Raw genomic sequence first — 22,228 nt, 5'->3', positions numbered from 1 at the left:
TAAAGTATTAAATATCATAATTCAACCCCTCCCTCTCAGTATCTTGTTTATCCAATTTATTACTCCATCAATCAATAATGTGTCTTCCCTAAATCTGGCATCATTTGTGCTAACGTGGTCTCCCTGATCTATCTTTTAGTGGATAGTGCCCACTTCCACTTAGCATCAAATTTATTATACAAATTTTTAGGAATGCCTTGACCTAACTCTATAGGTGTAGATTTGAATTGTATCATCATGTTAAACATATTTTTTTCAAGTTTATCTTGGTCTTCTTTACTTAAAGAATCAAAATTAATGTCTTTGAATCCTACCAAACTTACTCATTCACTAATCTCTTGATATACCTTATTGAAAATCATTGGAGGTGATCTAGGTTCAATCCAAAGTTTTCTCAGATCATCAAACTATGCTTCATCATTATCGTCCTCCTTCTGTGTCACAAGTAGTTTTCATCTTGGCCTCTTAGGTAGATTTTTCTTTGGTGTTATGGTTAGCTTTCTCTTTGCTAGACTACCTTTCTCTTTTATAATTAGGGATTGAGCTACCTTTGATCTTGTAATTCTTTTTGGCTCTGGCTTAGGTGGTGTGACAACTTTCTTCACAAACTTTTTAAGAACTTATTTAAATTTTGGATCAACGTCACTATTTTCTTCTACTTTGTTTCCTTGGGTTAAAAAATATCTAGCTATATTTCCTTAGATGACTTGGCTTGGGCTTCTTCTTTGGATTCTTCATCTTCACCTTTTCCTTTAGTAATTTGAAGTTGACCTTTGCTAAGTTTTCCCTCAAGATCCTTCTTTTTCTTATATGTTTTGGGTACTTTTTTTCTAGTCATTCTTCCCTTAGTAGTGTCATATGTACCAAATGGCTCAAAATTCACATTGATTTCTTCAAATAGTAGTTCAGCCATTGTTGTTGTCACTTCATCAACTTTAACTTCATATTTCATTAGCCTCAACCTTGCAACCCTCGGTATTACTACTTTTGCATATATAAAATCTATGTCTACCATGAAGTATATATCATCAAACTAATTATCCACAATTGACTTAGGTATCCTCATTCAATTCTTCATTTTATTCTTGAATTTCTCAAAATAGTTATCCATAATTACCTCAAAATTTTCTCCTAACTTATCAAGTCACTTATCGACTCTATTGTCATTCTACTTCTATCCCATGAAACTTTTCCCATTGTAGAGAATGAATTATCTACATAGAAAAATATACATACAAGTAGGGAACCAAGCTTACATGATGTGTTATTGGCTTTCCTTATCACTCCAAGATTCTCTAATAATTATTGGAGTTGTAGCTCGGCTAGATAATAACTATGATCTTTCTTTACAATTTTGTATTCGAGGTCCACTGCAATACAAGGTACATTATTTAGCCAACTCGACTGATAGAACTTGTGTACAATCACATGTACTGAAAATTCAATGCCAAGGTGATCGATCGCATCGATTGAGATGACATGACCATTCTACTTTTCCTTTTTTTGTTGCTTGAAAATTATCCTTGCGACACTTCTTATTAACTTAGGTCTATCCAAAGTAGGATAACTAATGACTCAATGTATGATAGCCTTGTTGATCTTAGTTGGTCCACCTTCTAACCATATCTTCATATCATACACATGGATCAACACAATATTTATTAACTCAACTTTAAAAACCTTTAAAAAGACTAGGGAATGGGTTAGCCCATTCTCTACAACTATCTTATGTTCATCCTTTAACACCCCATTATCACATTATTTCTCATATGTTGCACAAAGTCCATAATCTCCAATCTCTCCCACTTTACACACATAACATGATCGTACATCATGAACCATTAGTACCCTTGGTGGAATTGATGAAGGGGCACCAAATTAATCACCATTAATGCAATTTTTTGATATTCTTTAAATTTTGGTGGGGGCCATTGGTTGTTCCTCACAATCTATGCATTTCTTGTTGATAATTGGCTATATGTAGATATGTAAATGGTGTCACTAATGGCAACAAATGATGTACATTCTTGTAGAAAACCTTAGAAATAAAGATACTTAGCTTTTTGGTACATAGATAATTGTCTAAGCATGAAAATGGTTTATAGCAGTGTATTGTTTTATATGCAACATGTTGTTGATGTCATACTATGGCTAGAAAAGTTACATGGAGGAAGAATAAAGTAAGATGAACATGTGGTTAACATTTCTTGTAGGAATACTAACTCTAACACTTGTTATTCATTTTCTAGTGAATGTAGTTATGTACTTATGAGATAGGAATAGAGAACAACATTTGAAGTATAACTCATTTATATGATGTTGTTTTTGAGAGAAAAGATATATGGAAATAGTATACATGATGATGATGTATATAACCATGGGCATCAGTACAAATAGTACAAAATAGAGATATTTAAGATTTATAGAACAACGGATTGAAAGGTAAAGGAATTATTTTGTTTTCAAAATAATTACTTGACCAATTAGGGATGACATCCTAGATGTTTACTCTAAACTAGGATATTTATTTTGGTCCTAGCTGACCTAGCAGTAATTTGTGAAAAGGCATGCTATTTATGAAAAGACATCTTGTGAAGTTATTTTAAAAAGCTAACTGTGAAGATTATGTACAAAAGATATGAATGCAAAGTTTTGTATCATATGCATGAAGCAAGTTTTTTATAACCTAATTTTGTGATCCAAAATTGAGCTGAGGTTTGAGATCAATTGAAAAGAAGGTACATCATCTATACTTCTATATTTGAGGAACTTAAAGGATAAATTACTTATTTGAGAAATGAGCTCTTCCTATAATTGAAAGTGCATGTTTGGGTAGTGAGCTCTTTTTGCATACATTGTACCACAACTCCTAACATGTATTCAAAGTCTTCTAATAGGGACTCTTATCCTAAATGTGTTTATAGAGTCCTAACAGGGTCAATCCTCTAATAAGAAATATATAAAACAATATATCTTTGTGGGTATCATCCCCATTGGGGTTTTCCCTTAGCCAAGGTTTCCCTAGTTAACAAAATATGGTGTTATGAATTCTCTTTGTGCATGGTTATTCTTGTTGTTTAACATTACTTGTTTAGTTTCTTATATATGGTTCAAAGTAACAAATAATATCCAGTTGGTAACAAAAGTTTGAAGAATACTAATTCACCCCCCCAGTATTCCCTATTTTTATCATTTCTCTCTATCAACATTTCTATTATAGATATAGAAACAGATGATGCCATCTTTGAACTAGGGCTCACATAATTTTTCTTCAAATAACTTCAAAAAAAACTTAATCTCAAAACTTGGCTTATTGTGATCTCTCAATTCGCCAACAACACACTATGATTTGCTTGATATATCATTGAAATGACCCTTGAATCACTTGAGCTTTAAAAATTGCTTTGCAAGATGAATAATACATGTCAAATTTTTATATAAACCTTTAATTCATCCAATTAGGTATACAATAAATGTACTTGTGCTCAGGTAGGTGCATATAGTTATCTCAGTCTTTTGCACCTCTTTTCATTCAAATACTTGGGCACTATCAACTTGCTCAGTTAGTATCAATTTGCTTGGCCAATACATCACCTAGGTCAATGTAAGCTTTCAGTCTATATTGTAATGCCCAGTCAATTAAAACTATATTATTGATGCTCCCACTTGATAGTAAAACATACTCAACAACCCAATACTTCTCTCAAATTTTTCCTAATGCATCTTAATTCATATTGATATAGAATTTTAAACATTTTTCTTGTTAGGAACTAGTGTATGCTATTACATTGTAGTATATAGCCCCTTACATGCCTCTTTTTTATTAGTTGGATGTTGTGTGATCACCTGATCTATTGGATTGTGTGATCTTGACTTTTCTTTCTCTAGTGCTTCTAGCTTCTACTACTTTCCATCTCAACTTTGCCTTTTTCTTTATTTCTTTCACTATTTGGTGTTGGTGCTCATGTCCTACACTTCTTACTAACATGTCCAACCTTAAGATAACTAAAATAAACTAGGTTTCCATTCAACCATTTCTTATAGTAAACTCTAAAATGTGTTTTAAAGTAATTCTCTAGAGTGTACCCATACTCTCCACAATTATGAAAATTATACCATGTGTTGTAATCCCAGTTGTAAGAGTTACCTTTCTTAGGTGCATGTGTTTTCTTTTCAAATGTCTAGTTAGATTTTTCCTTTGATCTGCATTCAAGAGCTCTATGTCCATATTTCTTATAGATATAAAAATGTCCTTCAAATATAGGTGCATCACTTTTCTTTAATCTACATTCATGTACTTTGTGGCCTTATTTCTTGAAATTAAAATAATTAACAGTAATCTTTGGTTTAAGGTTTTACATACCATTCATGCTCCTACATAGGTTAGCAGTGTGCCCAAGTTTACCACAATGATGACAAGTGGGTTTGTCCTTGAAGTTTGCATTTCTTTTCTCACCACTCTGTAATGATTCTCCTTCCTTAGTAGATGAAGACTGCTTGACATGTCCTAGAGTAGAAGTATCACTAGATGACCATGGTGATCTCATTAGTTCTTCAAATTATTTGATAGCTTCACTTGGTTTGTTCATTAATTCTACAAGTTCTTTCTTAGATCTTAACTCATTTCTTAGTTGGTCACTTTGTAATCTCAGATTTTTGATCTCAATGTCCTTTCTATTCAACTTATGATTTAGAATTAACAACTAGTTCATTATTTCCAACTGATTGTTTGTAAGCTTTTGCACATCAAATGTTATTTCTTCACTTCTGGTAGCAATTTTTATTTTGTCTTCTTTGGCCATGATTTTGTCTTCTTCATCTTTCTTCTTTTTCTTAGTCACTTTACATAATCTTACTGATTGAGTTTCTTGTTCTCTCTTGAGTTCTTTGAATTCTTTGTTCAGAATGTTATTCTTCTCCTATAGATCTCTTATTCCTACATCACTGTCATTACTATTCCCATTGTTAATAAATACTTGTGTATCAACTTCCTCTTAGAATTTTTCATTCTACTAAATGGTCATATATTTCCTTTTCTTTAAGGATTTCCTTAGCTCATCTTTTTCTCCTTCAAGTTGTTGTAATATGATCTAGATTTCAATCATCTAGTTCTCAATGAATTTTCCCATTTTATATTCCTCCATTTCAAGATTTTGTGTTCTCAAGTTGTTAGGTTTCATTCAAGAGAATTTTTCTCTAATACCAATGATTGGAAATGTTAATGGGAAACAAGATACTGAGGCAGGGGGGTTGAATCAGGATATATAAAACTTTTCTTTGATAAAAAAAAAATTGTATTTACACCTAATCCATCTCATATCTCATATTTTATACCATATAAACATAAACATGTAATCTTGAAATGAAATATATCTAAGCATGACATCCATGTAAAACATCAACACATAACACAATGATTTTGGTAGCTTAGAAACACTTCAAGATGAAACCCAGAAATCTTTACTACTATAAAAATAAAGTTTTCCTATTAGGGCTACAACTTGATCATGTCAGATTATCTACCCTATGAGGGGTCTACCTTGCTAAGAGAGTTTAAGACTTTAAGGTCTTCCCTTGTTAAAGTATTTTAAACTTACAATAAAGTAAGGCCTCTGTTAGGAGATTTAAATAAGGTCTGTTAGGACTAATTTGTTAAGATATTTTCCCTAACCCAATCTATTAAAATTGATTTAGTACCTAACCCTTCAGTTTACTTTGAAATCATATTACGAATCTCCTTAAATAATATTTTTGTTTCATCCTTCACTGCTCTAGTTTCTCTATCTAAACTCCTTTCAAACTTAGCCTTCCTTTGTTTTGTACTTAGCTTTCTTCTTCTCTCTCAAATTCATACATTGATCCTAGAGTAGGAACCCTTAATAAATATATCTAATCATAGAAAGTTCTAGATTAGTATTAATGATCCTTATTTCATCCTTTTGTCATTTTACCCTTCTAATTTTCTAATTGGTTAATCTGCTTTCTTAAGGAATAATTCAAATTGACAAAACATGTAATCTTCTCCTTAATTATCTCTACAATCTTTAAATATCATGTAGAAGTTGGCTAAAATGATGTAAATAAGTTTTTGTGCAATTACAAACTCATATGTCAAACTAGTTTACTCAACACTTGAATATTTTGATGCTTGATCATAACTAACATTCACTTTATCACTTGAAATCTATACATTCAATATATATAGACTCACTCAACATTAACTGACATCCCAAATGCTTAGTCTCTTATGTGTTACTCAACTTGTATGTTGACTCGGTCTCTAATGGAGCACTCAACAACCTCTGACTTGCTTGGCTAATGATGAAATATAGACTAGTCCTTTGTAGTTTTGCCTTCTCTAGATGGCTAGGTCATAGTGATGAGCATCCAACAATGCCTTGTAAATGACTAAGTGTTAGATACTAATAGGAAACTTAGGCTCAGAGATCAACATTTCTCCAACTTCTACTTATTCTTCTCCATCTTTTTTTAATTTTCCTCCTCCTCCTCCTCCTACTCTTCCTCATCCTTATCCTCACCTTGTTCCTCATTCTCTTGCCTATACATATCCTTCTTATTCTCCTTATCATCCTTATCGTCCTCTCTATTCTTCTTATTCTTATCCTCCTTCTCCTCCTTACTATCCTCCCTCTTCTTCTCATTCTCCTCCTCCTCCTCCTCCTTCTTTGATTCCCTCTTCTTTCTATCCTTCCTCCTCCTCCTTCATCTTATTCTTTTTCTCTTTCTCCTATTTCTCCTCCTCTTACTTTTTCTCCTTCTCCTCTTCCCTCTCCCCCTCCCCCTCCCACTCCTCCTTTTCATCTTGTCCTTCTCCATCTCCACATCCTCCTCATCCTCCTTATTCTGATCTCCTCATTCTCATCCTTGTCCTTCTTCTTCTTCATCTTCCTCTTTTTCTTCTTCTTTGTCTTAAAAAACTCTTCCTTCTCCTCCTCCTCCTCTTCCTCATTCTCCTTCTTCTTCTCCTTCTTATCCTTCTTCTACTCTGTGTTATCCTTCTCACTCCTATCATTCTTATTCTCCTCCTCTTTTTTCTCCTTCATCTCCTCCTCCTCATCCTTCTCCTTCTTCTACTCTTTATTATCCTTCTCCTTCTTATTCTCCTTCATTGTCTTCTTCTACTTCTTCTCCTTGTTCTTCTTCTTATTATTATTATCATCTTCCTCCTCCTCCTTATTTTGCCTTGCCTCCTCCTAGTTTTGTTTATCCTTCTCCATTCCCTACTCCTCCCACTCATTCTCTTCTTCCTCCTCCTATTACTCTTCTTAATGTCCCCTTTTTAAAATAGGATTAAAAGATGATAAAAAGAAAATTTTATTAATTAAATTTTAAAATACATAATTAATTGATTAAATAATAAATAATAATATATTATAATATAAAATTTCTATAAAAAAATATATTAATAATAATATTTGTATTAATAAAAGAGTAGAATAATAGAATACAAGAATTATATTAAAATAACAATAACTATTAGAAATAATAATATGTAAAAATAATAATAATTAAATATAATATTGTTAAAAGCTAAAGAATTTGTATGATTCCAACCAATCAATATTGTTAGTATTATTTTCCCTAATCAATATAATATAATCTATAGTATAATATTAATATATAATATAAGATTAATATTAATGAATAATATCTAAGGTTTTGAGATTAATTAAGGAATTCACTAGGTGTTAACATGAACAAATGCAAGCTTAGAAGATGTGTCTCTTTGGAATGCAAACTCTTAATGTATTTATGAGGAGAAAATAAGAACATATAGAGAAAGGAAAAGAAAGTGAGCAATATACAAATATAAAATAAGCTGTTAAAAATACAGTTAATAATCCTATCTCAGTAAGTTACATAGTGGCTTGCATTTTTCATGTAGTTTATTTAAATAGAATAGTAAAAGGAAAAAAAATTGAGAGTTACTAAAAAAATGAATAATAGAAATAAGAAAATTGTATTTGATTGGTTGAAATAGAAAATATTAAGTAAAAGATAGATAGTTTTTCACTATTTTGATTATAATTTTTTGAATTGTAATATATAAATTTTAATTCTATAATGTGTTGAAGTATCAAGTACAAAGTCTAAATTGATTTATTCTCAAAGTTTAACTATTATAAAATCTATGTACAAAAATTAATTGAATTAAAATAATGAGATTTCAAGGTGTAGGTTTGAAAACTTCACATGCAAGTAAATTGTGTGAGAGAACTACTCAAGGATTATAATTTTCTTGGTATCTACTACATGTTTCAAAAACTTGTAGTTTTGATATACAAAGATATACTAGTTTAGTTGGCATAACATGTCCTCTCTTGGTCATATTACTATTGTTAATTTAATAGTCTTGTTGAAAATAAATAAATTTAAAATTAAGTAACAATTTATTTTTTAAGAATAAACTTTCTTGCTTATAGATTTGATGTACATAAAGATAAATGAACTAAAAATGAAAAGAATTTATAAATAATATTAATTAAAAATAAATTATTTATCAATTTTTAGATTAAAAATACTACTTAAATATTGAATTGAAACAATCCAATCAAAAAAATTGGAACATTTGCATTTGTCACTATTACTATCCTATGAAATCAAAATATTGAAATTTGAACACCTTACAACGTTAAATTCAAAATGTCAATTAAAAACCTTGAATTACTAGGCAACTTGTTAAATAGTTTCACTATTCAATCATTATGCTTCAAAGAGATTGAAATAAAAGTCTATCATTGGTAAGTCTTTTATTAAATGTTAAGGTGAATAAAATAAGTAGGTAATTCTCCAAATGAGGAAGAACTAGATTTGAATTTTCTATAAAACTAAGCATGTAGTTATAATAAGTTGAATTCATACACATTATACATCTCAAGTGTCCTAAAATATTTTCGTACAATATGGGTAGTGCTTTCTTGAAATCTACTCAATCCCATATAGATGAACCAATCAAATTAATGTAAAACCCTTTTAATGATTTTAGAACTTAAATATTCACATTTAAACATTAGTAAAACAAAAAATGAAAAAATAAAAATAAAAATAATTACATTTGATTGGTTGAATAGAATATATTAATCATGAGTTAAGAGCGAGTGCAATAGTATATTACCTATGACAAATACAATAATAACCCAATCATATACAAATCATGTTAATGATGATCACAAATAAGTAATTGTGCAAGTCTCAAATCTATGGGAACATACTATATTATGATGCCAATATTTGGTTAATATTATTAGTTCCAATCGTCCGCCTTGGGAACTAGAGGCAATGTGAAGTTTTTAACTAGTGATTAAAATGTTCTTATTAAACAATCAAATTTCATTAATTTATTTTATGATAAGATACTTCAATATTAGCTAATGTAAGTTACAAATTTATTACGAATGAGAGTTATAGAAATTATTTATTTGAAATATGATTGGCCAAATACTTCTAGCCTATATAAGCCCTTTTTCAGAAGACAAATGGATATAGTAAAATTCATTTGAATAATTTTATGATTATATTTATTTAAAAAAATTAGAGACTTAGATTGAAAAAGATTAATAAATTTAATTAAGATAATATAATGTAAACATATTATATAATATGTTAAAAAATCAATCATAATAATTATATTCATTAATTTATAGTTTGTTATCAATATTTATAAATGGAAGTAACTATTCTAATAAATGAAAATTAACTATGTCAAAAATCTAAAGATTAGATTTATACTAAATTTTTATTTTAAGTAATTAATAATACTTATGTCAAAATATTTTATAGTATATATTATAATACTATAAAAATTAAATTATATATATATTGTATTCAAACTATAATTATACTATAGTAATTATAATATATTTAATTAGACATATTTATATTAGAAATTTTATTTTATATATTTATAAAAATATATGATATAAAATATTAAATAATGTTATATTTTCATTTTTTTAATAAAATACAATAGATTATTTTTTTATATCATCATATATTTTAATAATCATATTAGATAGGAACTACATTGCTATGCAACATTTTTAGAACAGTTTGTTGTATGTGTTTCGTAGGTCTAAAATATACAAACTCCTAATCATAAAATATATGTATATTATGGTATATTGTTCAATTCAGGAAGAATTGCCTCTACTCCATCAAGTTCTACTAGTAATAGAACTATATGCATAATTGGTGATGTGGGATGAAAATCAAATAAGACTTAACAACTGTTCACACTCATATCCTAGGAGATATTGGGTTTTTCAATGAAGATACAAATACATATTGCAAGAAAGATATTATGATGACAAGTTATACATCTAGGGTCTCAAGGGATACTAGTCTATATACTAGATCAAGATATATATTAATATTGCAACATATATTATACTTAAAAGGGTCACAACACACACACACACACACACACACACCCAATATTGTGGAAATAGTTGCAAATCCCATAGGATTGCGTACAGGACCTTACAGGTGCGAGAACCACATTAACAATTAAAGATAACATATATCATGTGAATACCTGGGGCTTCCTTTGATTATGAAAGAAGTTAGCAATAATTTTTGGAATACAATTCTAGAAAAGATGCAAAAGAAGTTGATTGGGTGGAAAGGTAAAACTTTGAGTAGTGCAGGTAAGCTACAGCTTTTGACTTTATCTCATCAAGGAATCCTAGTTTACTTGCTCTCCTTGTTCAAAATCACCTAGAGTATGGTGGACAAACTGGAGAAAATAAACAAAAAATTTCCTTTGGTCGGTGGGGAGGACAGAGGAATAGATTAAGTTTGGTAAGTTGAGAAACAATTTGTAGACCTAAAAGTAGAGGAGGTTTAGGAATTAGAAGGATTTTTTATTTGAATAATGTTCTTCTTACTAAGGTGGGGTGGAAAATGTTGAAGGACGAGGCTAATTAGTGTAAGACTTTAAAAGCTAAGTATATGGGAAATTTGAATTTTACTCATTACATTTGGAGAAAAGATCTCCCATTAGGACCAAGGATTTGGGGTAATATATTAAAAAATAGAAGCTTACTTAGGGAAGGGGTGAGGTGGTTGGTGGGCAATAGCGATCAAGTTAATTTCTAGGAGGATAATTAGCTAGTTGACAAACCTTTGGTTATAACAAAGTTTGGGTTCCTCTGGGACCACCTCCAGGAGCTAGCGGGGAATAAGGTGTACAATTTTATTGGTTCAAGGAGGAAGTGGAAATAGTTAGAATTGCAACAAGATTTCTTAGATGGTTAGTAGTTGTTTGAGGAGTTAAATGAGTTTCTCAAAGGCTACAAAATCCCAAGAGTGGCTCAAAATGATACCTTTATCTGGAAGTCAACCATGATGGGGGATTTTACAATTAGTTCAGCCTATAAATTAATTTTTGAAATGAAATTAGAGCCCAATTACTTGAGGAAAATTTGGTTTATCCATTTGATATCGAAGGTCAATATTTTTTGGTGGACCTCCATACATGGGAAGATCCTTACCATGGATATCTAAGGAAAAGGGGATTCCAACTACCTAACAAATCCTACCTTTGTAAGAAAGTGGAAGAGAATATTCCTCATCTATTCCTAGAGTGCAACTATGCTTTAAACAAATTGAGTACATTGCTACAATAGTTGTGTTGGTGTTTTAAAATGCAATAAAACTACTAAGCGACAAAATGCTTAATACCAGGATGATAGTACATACACAATCTAAAGACTAGCCAATTCTTATAAACAATTGCATATCCAAAGTATTTGGACCCAACTTCAACAAAACCATAGCTGGTTTTCTACTCTTTTGGCTCTGCAAAACTAGGGTGGGTATACCCAGGGATGATTCAACACTAGATCAACTGTATGAGGATTGTTCTTAGTTTCATTCTTATTCTCATTTCAAAATCCTCAAGCATGTACATAATTCTTACTAACTTGATAAACACATCCCATAAAATAGATATGGCCAAGAATTCTTCTATAGATCTACAAATGTTCTTAACAATAGTGGCTAACTGAAGCTAAAACATTCCATGCAGAAAAGTGCTAGCCAGCTTTGAAGATCTACAGGAAATAAAAGTAAAATTTGATTTGATGCTGCATTTTGATAATCATTTATGATATATTTCTCCTTCAGCTGAATCAATTTGATCAGTGCCTAATCCATTGGGGTTTAGAGTCTATAACAAGTTCTCAGATCTAGTTTTTTGCCTTACAACAAATTCTATCAGCAATTCTTATCAGAATTCATTATTCAAAACCCTTTCTACTACTAAAGAAACCTTATCACATTCATCAAATATTTTATTTAATCCATTGAATTAATAGCAGTGATAAATAGATATAAAACCTAACTAGATTGCATTCAATTGCACAAGCCTTTACTTATACAATATCAAGACAACCAAGTAATTGGAAGGAGACAAAATTTATAAAGAACTGATATGGGGATAGTTCACAATTTGTATTCATTTTCTTTGAAAATGGTATATCATTTACAATAGACTCAGAATGACCTTCAGAAAGAAACACAACTCATTCTATATTCATGTATTTTCAGAGAATTGACAGAGAAAATACATCATAAACTTGCTTTCAAAATTTGGACCAAAAATAGACTAAGCATATTACTTAGAAAAATAGAATTTAGACCCTTCTTTAGCCTTGGAATCTCACTTAAATAGTGTGAGATGCAACAAGCTTCAGGCAAAAAGAAAGTGACAGGTGTCCTTTACCAAGAATATTTACATACATCTACCACAAAATGACAAAATGTGGGTAATAGAAGATATCTAGATCAAAACATTCGTTTAAGTGAGTCAGCTTATGATATATATTCCAGTATTGGTTATTGATCTATTTTCCCTGCATAAGTAACTACCAAATTAGCCAACAGTGAAGCTTGTTCTGATGATGGCACATTAACTTCCACCTGTAGGCTTTCTTTGTCTTTATCTTGAGTGGTAGAAACAACTTCTATCTTGTCCTTTTCTCTAGCCATATCAGCATCCTGTGGTCCCGGGTTTGTAACTGAAAATGACAGATTTTTCTTGTCTTCTTCTTCTGATTTTTCTTTTCCTTGCATAAGTAACTACCAAATTAGCCAACGATGAAGCTTTTTCAGATGATGGCACATTAACTTCATATGTAGGCTTTCTTCATCTTTAGCTTGAGTGGTAGAAACAACTTCTATCTTGTCCTTTTCTCTAGCCATATCAGCATCCTATGGTCCCAGGTTTGCAACTGAAAATGATAGGTTTTTCTTGTCTTCTTCTTCTGATTGGGTTTGAGAAATGATAGTGTCAGTGATTTGGACTTCCTCATCCTACACATTCTCACTGTCAGTTTCATCTGCATCCAACGGTTCACTAGAAGCCATTTCTGCCATCCACATGTCAAATAATGCATCATCTGGCCAATTGAATTGCAAAATATCCTTCTATTTTTTTAATTATATAATCAGCCACATTATTAATATCAACAAAATCATGTTTTAAAGAATCAAAGAATATTTTTCCTTTCACCATTTCTTCTATTGTGGTGGCCCACCATGCATGTCTGGTTTCATTTACTACTTGATTCATTCTTAAACAGAATGCATCATCAAGTTCTTTCGCCCATTCCTCTTTGCTTTTTAAATTATTTTTCTTATCTAGGGCATGAGGAAATAATTTCAAATTTTGACTCTTATATTTGTCTAAGTGGCTTATTGTTATCTTTTGCAAATGTGTCCTTTTACTATCAAAGTCAGCAAGGTCAGAAATAATATCAAAGACTTTTTCAATCTGATCATGAGAATTATCTATAACAGATAAACACAATAAGGTTACTGCTTTTTCCCTTCTTACCCATTTGTTCACAATAGGCTTTAGAGCCTCATCACTTGCTTTTAACTCCTCCCAATGTTAATCACCCTGACCAATTAATGATGGATTAATGGCCATTCAACTTTGTCTCCCAGATATGTAAGAGCTTTTCTTAGTTTATCTTCATACTTAGATTCCAACTCTATATGTAAGGCCCATAGTTTAGCCTTTTCTTCTTCAAATTCCTCAACAGTGTAATATCATGGCCCCTAGGGTGTATCTAGCATTTCAATGAGGGGGGTAGACTTAAAAGGTTCTACTGGGGGAGGAGGGTATCTTATTCTAGGCCTGGTGGATTGTTCCAATAGCTTATTTTCAAGGTCAATCCTCCTCTTTACCTCTTTGTTGTATGCATCCACCACTGTCTCATACTTGCTTTGTAATTCAAGCATGACTTGTTCCTCCTTCTTAGTAGTGGCCAAAAGAAACTAGGAAGAATCCACATTCCAATAGGCTGCCTGTACATGGGAAGTGTTAGCAACCCTTCTTACAAGTATGTTGCCCATCAATCGAGACTCATCTAGTTGCGATGATGTAGCTCTAGATCCTCTTTTCAACGACCAACTGACCAATGTAGCTTGATCATCAATAAATGCAGTTCCTTGGAAATCCTTTTTATTTGGGTCTTGCAATTCCAATTTACTTGAAATAGAATTGAAAATTAAGGCATCTACAATATCCCAATTTGGCAACAATAATATGTTAGAGGTCTTTACCATTTGCCTTCCTTCTTCAGGAGTAATGTTCTAGAATTCCTTCATCATTTCTTCTTTAATCTGGTTTTGTATGGAAGTTTCATCCATTTCTAGATGCTCTGTCTTCATCCTTTTACATTTCTCCTCAAAGATGTTCATGTTTGTCCTCCATGCAAATTTCTGAAAAGCTCTTGATTTAAAAAAATTGTCATCAGTCAAAAATTGATGACTTTATTGTTCTAATATAGGGTCCAATTCCTTGCCTCTATAATCAGCTCTTGTTAGATCCAAACTTGGGAGAGGAGGCTCTGGAGGGTTACCTTCATCCAATTCTTCTTGGGTAATAAAAGCACCTCCCTATGATCCACTCTCTTTAACTTGCTCACCTGTGAGATGCTCTTCTCCAATTCTCAAAGGAGATTGGGTGGGTGAATATTCCTCTATTTGAGGTCTCCCTTCTCTTATTACCTTCTGCCTCTTTGGGCTAGGCTCATTAGGTCTCTCCTCTAGAGCTATGCTGGTGGATCCCATTATTTGTTTGCCCTTATCTATAGGAGCCCTTTTATTCTGAATTATAGTGTAACCAGGTTTTTTCTGTATAATTATTTGACCAACCACTATATTAGGAGTGAAAACTAACCTCTTCATGACTTCTCTAGCCTTATCAGGAGAAGAATTAATAAAAAAATTGTTTCTTCTCATTCATGGTTTCAATTATTGTAGGGAAATTATTTATGAGCTTGTTTATTCTGTCAGCCTCTATATTGGCATTGTCTAAAGGACTATAATTCTAATCAAAACAATGAATAAATTCTAGGACTCGGGAGTAAACTCTCCATTTTTCTTTTTTAGTTTCTTGTTCTTGTAAAGAAAATTCATTTCTTATAATGTCTTCTAGGTAATATGAATCATGCTTTACCGGTCCCAAATTGATCCTATGCCTCAGAGCCTAATTGAAAAATCCTTCAAAATCACAAAAACAGGGGTGGGAGATAGCCATCATATACTGATCCAAAATTTTGTAAAAAAAGAGCCATCCTCCTTTAGTAATCACAAACTGATGGGCCATTTTGCAGGTAGGGAAAATCGACCCTAGTTGCCTTTTTGACAAGAACATTTCCTCTACTCCTCCTAGTTGCCATAAGATTTCTGCCATTCCTACCTTTAGGGGAACTTGGTAAGGCAAGACATGAGGATTCCCTTTAAAACCATAAATTCTAAAAACTGAAGAAACAGGGTAAGGAATAATATCTCCCCAATTGTGTGAAACTTTCAAATTATGGGGGCTATCCATAGGTCTAATGAGATTCATCAATACTTTAGGGATCCTGGGATTATCACTCAAAAATAGACATCTCAATTTAGAAGCAAAATATCTATCAAATCTGATAGAACTAGCTTTATTTGCATCCCAAGTCATATCTGCACTCCACAACTGGACTGGCAGTGTTTCCCCATTTTCCTCTCTCTTCAATTTCATCTCATTACCAAAATATGTTACCCCTTTGAACAAGAACATATGCATTAATAAGGAATAGTGGCCAAAAGTTTTCTCCACCTTACCTCTCACAATTCCAACCAAACCAATGTGAATTTCTTTAGCTAGAAAGGAGGCATAAATAAAAATAACATCTACACCGAAAGAGGCAATTTGAATCATCATATACATAAGGTCAATGGGCATGAAATCCTGCTCATCTTCCCCAAGAACACATCACAGGGTCCTGTATATCTCTATAGCCCAGGAAGTGAAAAGGCTCTTCTTAAAAGGTTCTTTAGAGGCTGCAATTATTATTGGCAGAGTTCCTATGGTACCAATGTGTGCCCTCAATGCACCTACCCTAATTATATCTCTCTTTGCTTTGTATTCCTTTTCTAATTCTAGCAAATTGATTAGCACATGGAAATCTGATAATGGTTCTAAGTGAAAAACGTCTCTTATTTCTTCAGGGCTAATTGACACTAGAGGCACATAATCATTTCTTCTCACAACCCTAATGGCTTGGTCATAGTTCTCGGCAATGTCTTCTAGCAAGTTGTAGTCCATGAAAACACTAGGAACTACTAACTTTCCCAAGTCAAAATTCCATATATTAGCATGAGGAGAAAATAGATTCCTCTCTGAAAACCACTTTTTAAATAGAACAAGGCCAGTCTGATTGGTTACTACATCCTTTACCCAGTTCCCCTTGTCATATAAGCCATCAGCAATTTTAAGCCTAGGATTTAATTAAATTAATCTTTTGACCTGTGTAGACTCTGTAGTGGATCCTGGGAGTAATTCTAAAAAATCATCATGGATATTCCTATTCATATGGTTTACTTGCCCAGAGAATGATTTCTTAGGAGGCATCTTGATTGTAATAATGGGAATTGGAATGTTACAGAGGTTATGATCTAGTACTTACTTGATTTTACCAAGATTATCCTCCTTTGAACTTCTACAACTACTTTCAAATAGATGTGTAATTGTTTTCACATCTTCACCAATGCTTAATCACAATGTGATTGACGGGTGCTTATGCTCAGAGAAAATGAAATCTTTGCTGGAGTGGACTATAATGAATAATAAAAGAAAATCTTACAGATTATACTCTTCTTTTTTCTCACACACGAAGTCTCTGTTCATCATAAATGCGTGGGATAGAATGTCACCACACTTCCCCTTTAAAAAAAATAAATACGCCGTCGATTCTTTGAAAATCTTGCGATCTGGTAATGACAACTAAGCTGGCTCATTTTCTTATTAACATATTTGCAATCAAACCAATAGAATAGCTCCACCTACACCTTTCCTTCAATGTTGGTGCTTTAGATTGGGCCCACGGATGACCACGAACACGTGTCATCATGTTGCTAACTCGCTATACTTATACCTCGAGCATCTTTCCATGGCAAGCTAGCGATAGCCTTTGATCTTATGTTAATCGTGTGGCAGATGTTTGAAATGACTTTTCAAGGAATCAATGGTGGGCCATCACTCGCTAACTCACCATGCTTAACTTCTGAGCACTTCTTCATGGCGAACTAATGGCAACCCTTGATCTTGGCCCAATCTTATGGTCGAAAATCCTCGTATTACATTCCTGGGAAGTGGGTTGATGATACCGTTGTTGCTGAGCTGGTGTAATGCGCTGGCATACATATATATATTTTAATCATCCTCTATCTTAGGTTCTGTCATGTTTTTGACTTTAGGGTCAGTCGTTATGTTGCTACTAGTAAAACATAAAATACTTGGCTAGCAATGCAATGACCCACCAAAAAATAGATGCCAAGAAAAATAGCACAACCTGCACATAATTTTTTTTGGACTTTTCAAATCACTTTTGGACATAAAAGAATGCCACCTTTGGTGATGATTGCGTCCTCACTATGTTACTATCGACAACTTGCTTGTATATTCTGATAGTGACTTAGCGACTGCCGGAGTTATTTGGACGCCAAATTTATCATTCCCGATGACCATGGACATGTGTCATCACTTCGCTAATTCGCTACACATATATCTCAAGTATTTTTCTTTAGCGAATCAACGAAAACCATTGATTTAAAGGAAATCCAACGGTGGCGTAAAACATTTTCACAAGGATTAAAACAACAATTTCAACAAAGGTGAACAAAGGTCACTTGCTTAACCCCCTTCCCCCCTTTTTTAAAAGAATTTTTGCGCCAAGGAAAATTTAAAAGTAAAAAGGGACTAGCCAGAAAATAACATAAACTTAGTTGGGAACCTAGTCACCATTAAGAGATCACAATCTGAATTTTTTTTATCTGGGCAAGATGAAACCTATTATACAAAAATTCAGACCAATAGTGGCTCTGTCTGGGGATGATAGACTACTTGAGTCTATGCAAGAATTTAGAATCTATGGGAGAGCAGACCACATACTTTGTAAAAATGACAACTTTTTCAGAGAGCACTAGGCAACACACAGAAACAAGGAACTAGACTACACAAGGATGCTTACAAGGATTTATAGAATATATAGAATGTACAAAACACTAGGAAACCATAAAACTATTGTTCATGGAGAAAATAAGTATCTTTCAAGAAAAATACCTCTTCAAGAACTATCCATGAACTTTCAGTTCAAGAATATTGTCCAATAAATCTTTGAGTATATAGGAATCCTCACCCCAAGTAGTTTCAATCAAATAAGGGCCTAACCAGATAGGATCAAATTTGCCATGTTTCCCTTTATCTTCAATTCTGGCATTCCACATTAAGACTATATCTCCATCTTCAAACTTTTTGCTTATAGTTCTTTTATCATAGAGTGTCTTAACTTGCAGTTGCAACTTTTGGTTCTTTAGAGATGCTTCTCTTCTAGTTTCTGTCAGTCCCACCAGCTCATCCATCCTCTCTTGCATTTCATCTATAGTTTCTTCATCATACAACTAAATGTAATTATAAAGTCCTACCAAGTTATTCTGAGGCATTCTAGCTTGAATTCCATACACTATATCAAACGGAGCTCCACCAATGGCTTTCTTTACAATTACTCTGTCAGCCCATATTGCCAACTGTAACTTGGAATCCCATGCCTTTTTATTATCATCCAAGGTTCTCTTAATGACCTTCAATAGGCTCTTATTTTTGGACTCAGCTTGTCCATTCCCTTGTAGATGATATGGAGAATATGATGACCTTGTTATTCCATATTTATCACAAAACTTAATGAATTCCTCATACCTGAAGCACATAGCATTGTCTATTACAATTTTCTATGGATAGCTAAACCTATAAATAATATTATTCAGTAGAAAATTATTGACAACTTTACTTGTTACATTTCTTGTGGGGATATCCTCTACCCATTTTGTAAAGTAGTCAGTAGCAACCAGAATCCAAGAATAGCTAGTGCTAGACTTGGGGAAAACCTCTCCTATGAAATCTAGACCCCATTGTTGAAAAGGTGCTTGAATCTCCACTGGCTTCAATGGGGTATTTCTTGAGAAATTTAGCTTTCCAACAAACCTCTGACAAGGGTCACACTTCCTAACCATAACTTGGGCATCCTTGAAAAGGGAAGACCACCAAAATCCAACCCTCATTATCTTATGTGCAGTAGTTTTGGCCATATAGTGTCCCCCACACACTCCAGCATGCATTTCTTTCAAGACCTCTTTTGCCTTTTCTTTATCAACACATTTCAATAATACTCCCTCAAAATTTCTCCACCATAGGTTGCTTTGGAAAATTATATACCTGATGGCTTGCAATTTAGTATTCCTCTTTTCATTTATAGGCAAATGGGGAGGAACTTCCATGTGTTGCAAGTAATATATGATATGGTGTACCAATCACACTGGTTCATGTCACATAAGTCAGCTCTGAGATCATCATTTACCAGATTTATCTGATTAGCTTCAGCCATGAATTTGGACAAACCTTGAACCCTTACTAACTTTGTTATCTGTATATCAATGTTGAATTCTTGGATTCTATTCATCCATCTACACCTTCTGCCTGATACTTCCTATTGAGAAAATATATCCTTGAATGCAACACTAGGTATAAAAGCAATAATAGTAGCACCTACCAGGTAACATCTGAAAGCTTTTACAGCCTTTACTAAAGCATATGCTTGCTTTTCATTCATTTCATACTTTAGTTCAGCAGGTTGCTCATATCCTTCTTGATTTTTCTGCAATAAGACTGCAGCCATAGTGTGGAAGGATGCAAAAGAAAAAATATGCATGGGTTTTGAATAATCTAGGGTTCTCAGTACTGGAGCATTTTTCATTGCAATTTTAATATCCTGGAATGCTTGTGAAGGCTCACCATTTCAATCTATAGTGGCTCCCTTCTTGAGCATCTTTGAGATAGGTCTACTGATTTCAGCAAAATTTGTAACAAACCTCCTAAGAAAATTGACTTGGCCAAAGAAGGATTGAATTCCCTTTACATTTTTTGGCTTCGAGACTTTATCAATAGCTGCTACTCTTTCAGGATCTATTTTCACCCCATCCTTAGACACTATATGTCCTAGTAATTTGACTTTTATGACCCCAAATGTGCATTTCTTTGGGTTTAAAGATACTCCATATTCCAAAGCTTTGATAAATATCTTTTCCAAATGTTTGCAGTGATCCTCAGCCTTATTAGAATACACTATAAGATCATCCTGGTACACAACCATAAATTTATCAATATAATCATGAAATGCTACATCCATGGCTCTTTAGAAGGTAGCTCCTGCATTAATCGGGCCAAAAGGCATCCTCACATATACATATGTTCCCCATGGGGTTGTGAAGGCTATCTTGAACTATTCACTTTCATTTACTAGAATTTGATTATATCCAGAGAAACCATCCATCATTGACATCAACTCAGAGCCAGTCACTTGCTACAACATTGTTTCCATATTGGGTAACCCATAATTGCCTTTCAGAGATGCAATGTTTAAATTTCTAAAATCCATGCATAGCCTAATATCTCCATTCTTCTTCCTGACAAGAACCAAGTTTGAAATCCAAGTGGAATGCCTGATTGGTTTGATTATCCTGCCATCCCTTAGTTTCATCAGCTCTTCTTGCATTTTTGGGGCCAAGGTAGGATTCACTGGTCTTTGTTTTTGCCTAAAAGGTTTTACATTGTCTTTTAATGGTATGACATGCTAGAAAAAATCCTCCCTATAAGCCTTAAGGTCATCATATGACCAAGAAAAAACATGTTTGTATTTTCTAAGTAGGTCAATCAATGTTTTCCTAATTTTAACAAGCAGATTTTGGCCGATATAAACCCTTTTGGGAACTTCATCAGTACCCAAGTTTATCTCTTCTAACTCCTGAGGTTTGGGGTCATTAACTCCTGATTTTACTCTATCCTGGTTATCAAAAATATTTTCCAAGACTACTAACCCATTTGGCACCTTTTTTTTTTCAATTGCATAATCTCTTGACCAAAAATGGTTTTCTTTTCATTTATGGTTTCAATCAATCCACTTCAATCCATTTCCTGACCGTGGTACTTGTCTTCATTTAACAAAAAATTTGTAATATCTTTGTCATCTTCAAAGACCTGCCAATTTTCAATGTTATCAGGTATGGAAGGTCTATTTTGTACCTCAATCTAAGAGATTCCTGCAAATGATATCTCTTTTGGCTTGATTGCTACATTAGCTAACAAATCAGCCATCTTATTTTGAGTCCTATCTCTCCATGAGATCCCAAATGCATCAAAGAATTCTATCTGATCCCAAATTGCATTTCTATATTGCTTTGATCTCTTATTCTTGGATGAGTAGGTTCCTTTGATCTGAGAGATAATTAGTTTAGAATCCCCTATGACACATAATTTCTTAATTCTATGATGTGTGGAAACTTTGAGTCCTAGCAACAATGCTTCATATTTTGCAATATTATTTGTGCAGGAAAACTTCAAAGTGAATGAATACCTAAAAGTGCTATTTTCAAGGAACACAAAAACTACACCTGCCCCTGCACCCTCTTTAGAACTGGCCCCATCAAAGAACATTGTCCATAATTTTGGTGAGTTCATGCAATAGTCAACTTCATGCTCAATGATAGCAGGTAAATTTTCAACTTCCTGAATAATTAATTCAGCCCTGAAAGCATTAATCCTAGTATCTAGGAAACAAGTGGTATCTTTGTCAATTTCTTCTCCTAAAATGTGATTAACCCTTGG

This window comes from Cupressus sempervirens, chromosome 2 (genome assembly GCF_028749045.1).
Source record: "Cupressus sempervirens isolate cs-2001-9-10 chromosome 2, ASM2874904v1, whole genome shotgun sequence".
NCBI classification, from domain to species: Eukaryota; Viridiplantae; Streptophyta; class Pinopsida; order Cupressales; family Cupressaceae; genus Cupressus; species Cupressus sempervirens.
The sequence above is the reverse complement of the archived record's forward strand: the minus strand, read 5'-3'. Positions refer to the sequence as shown.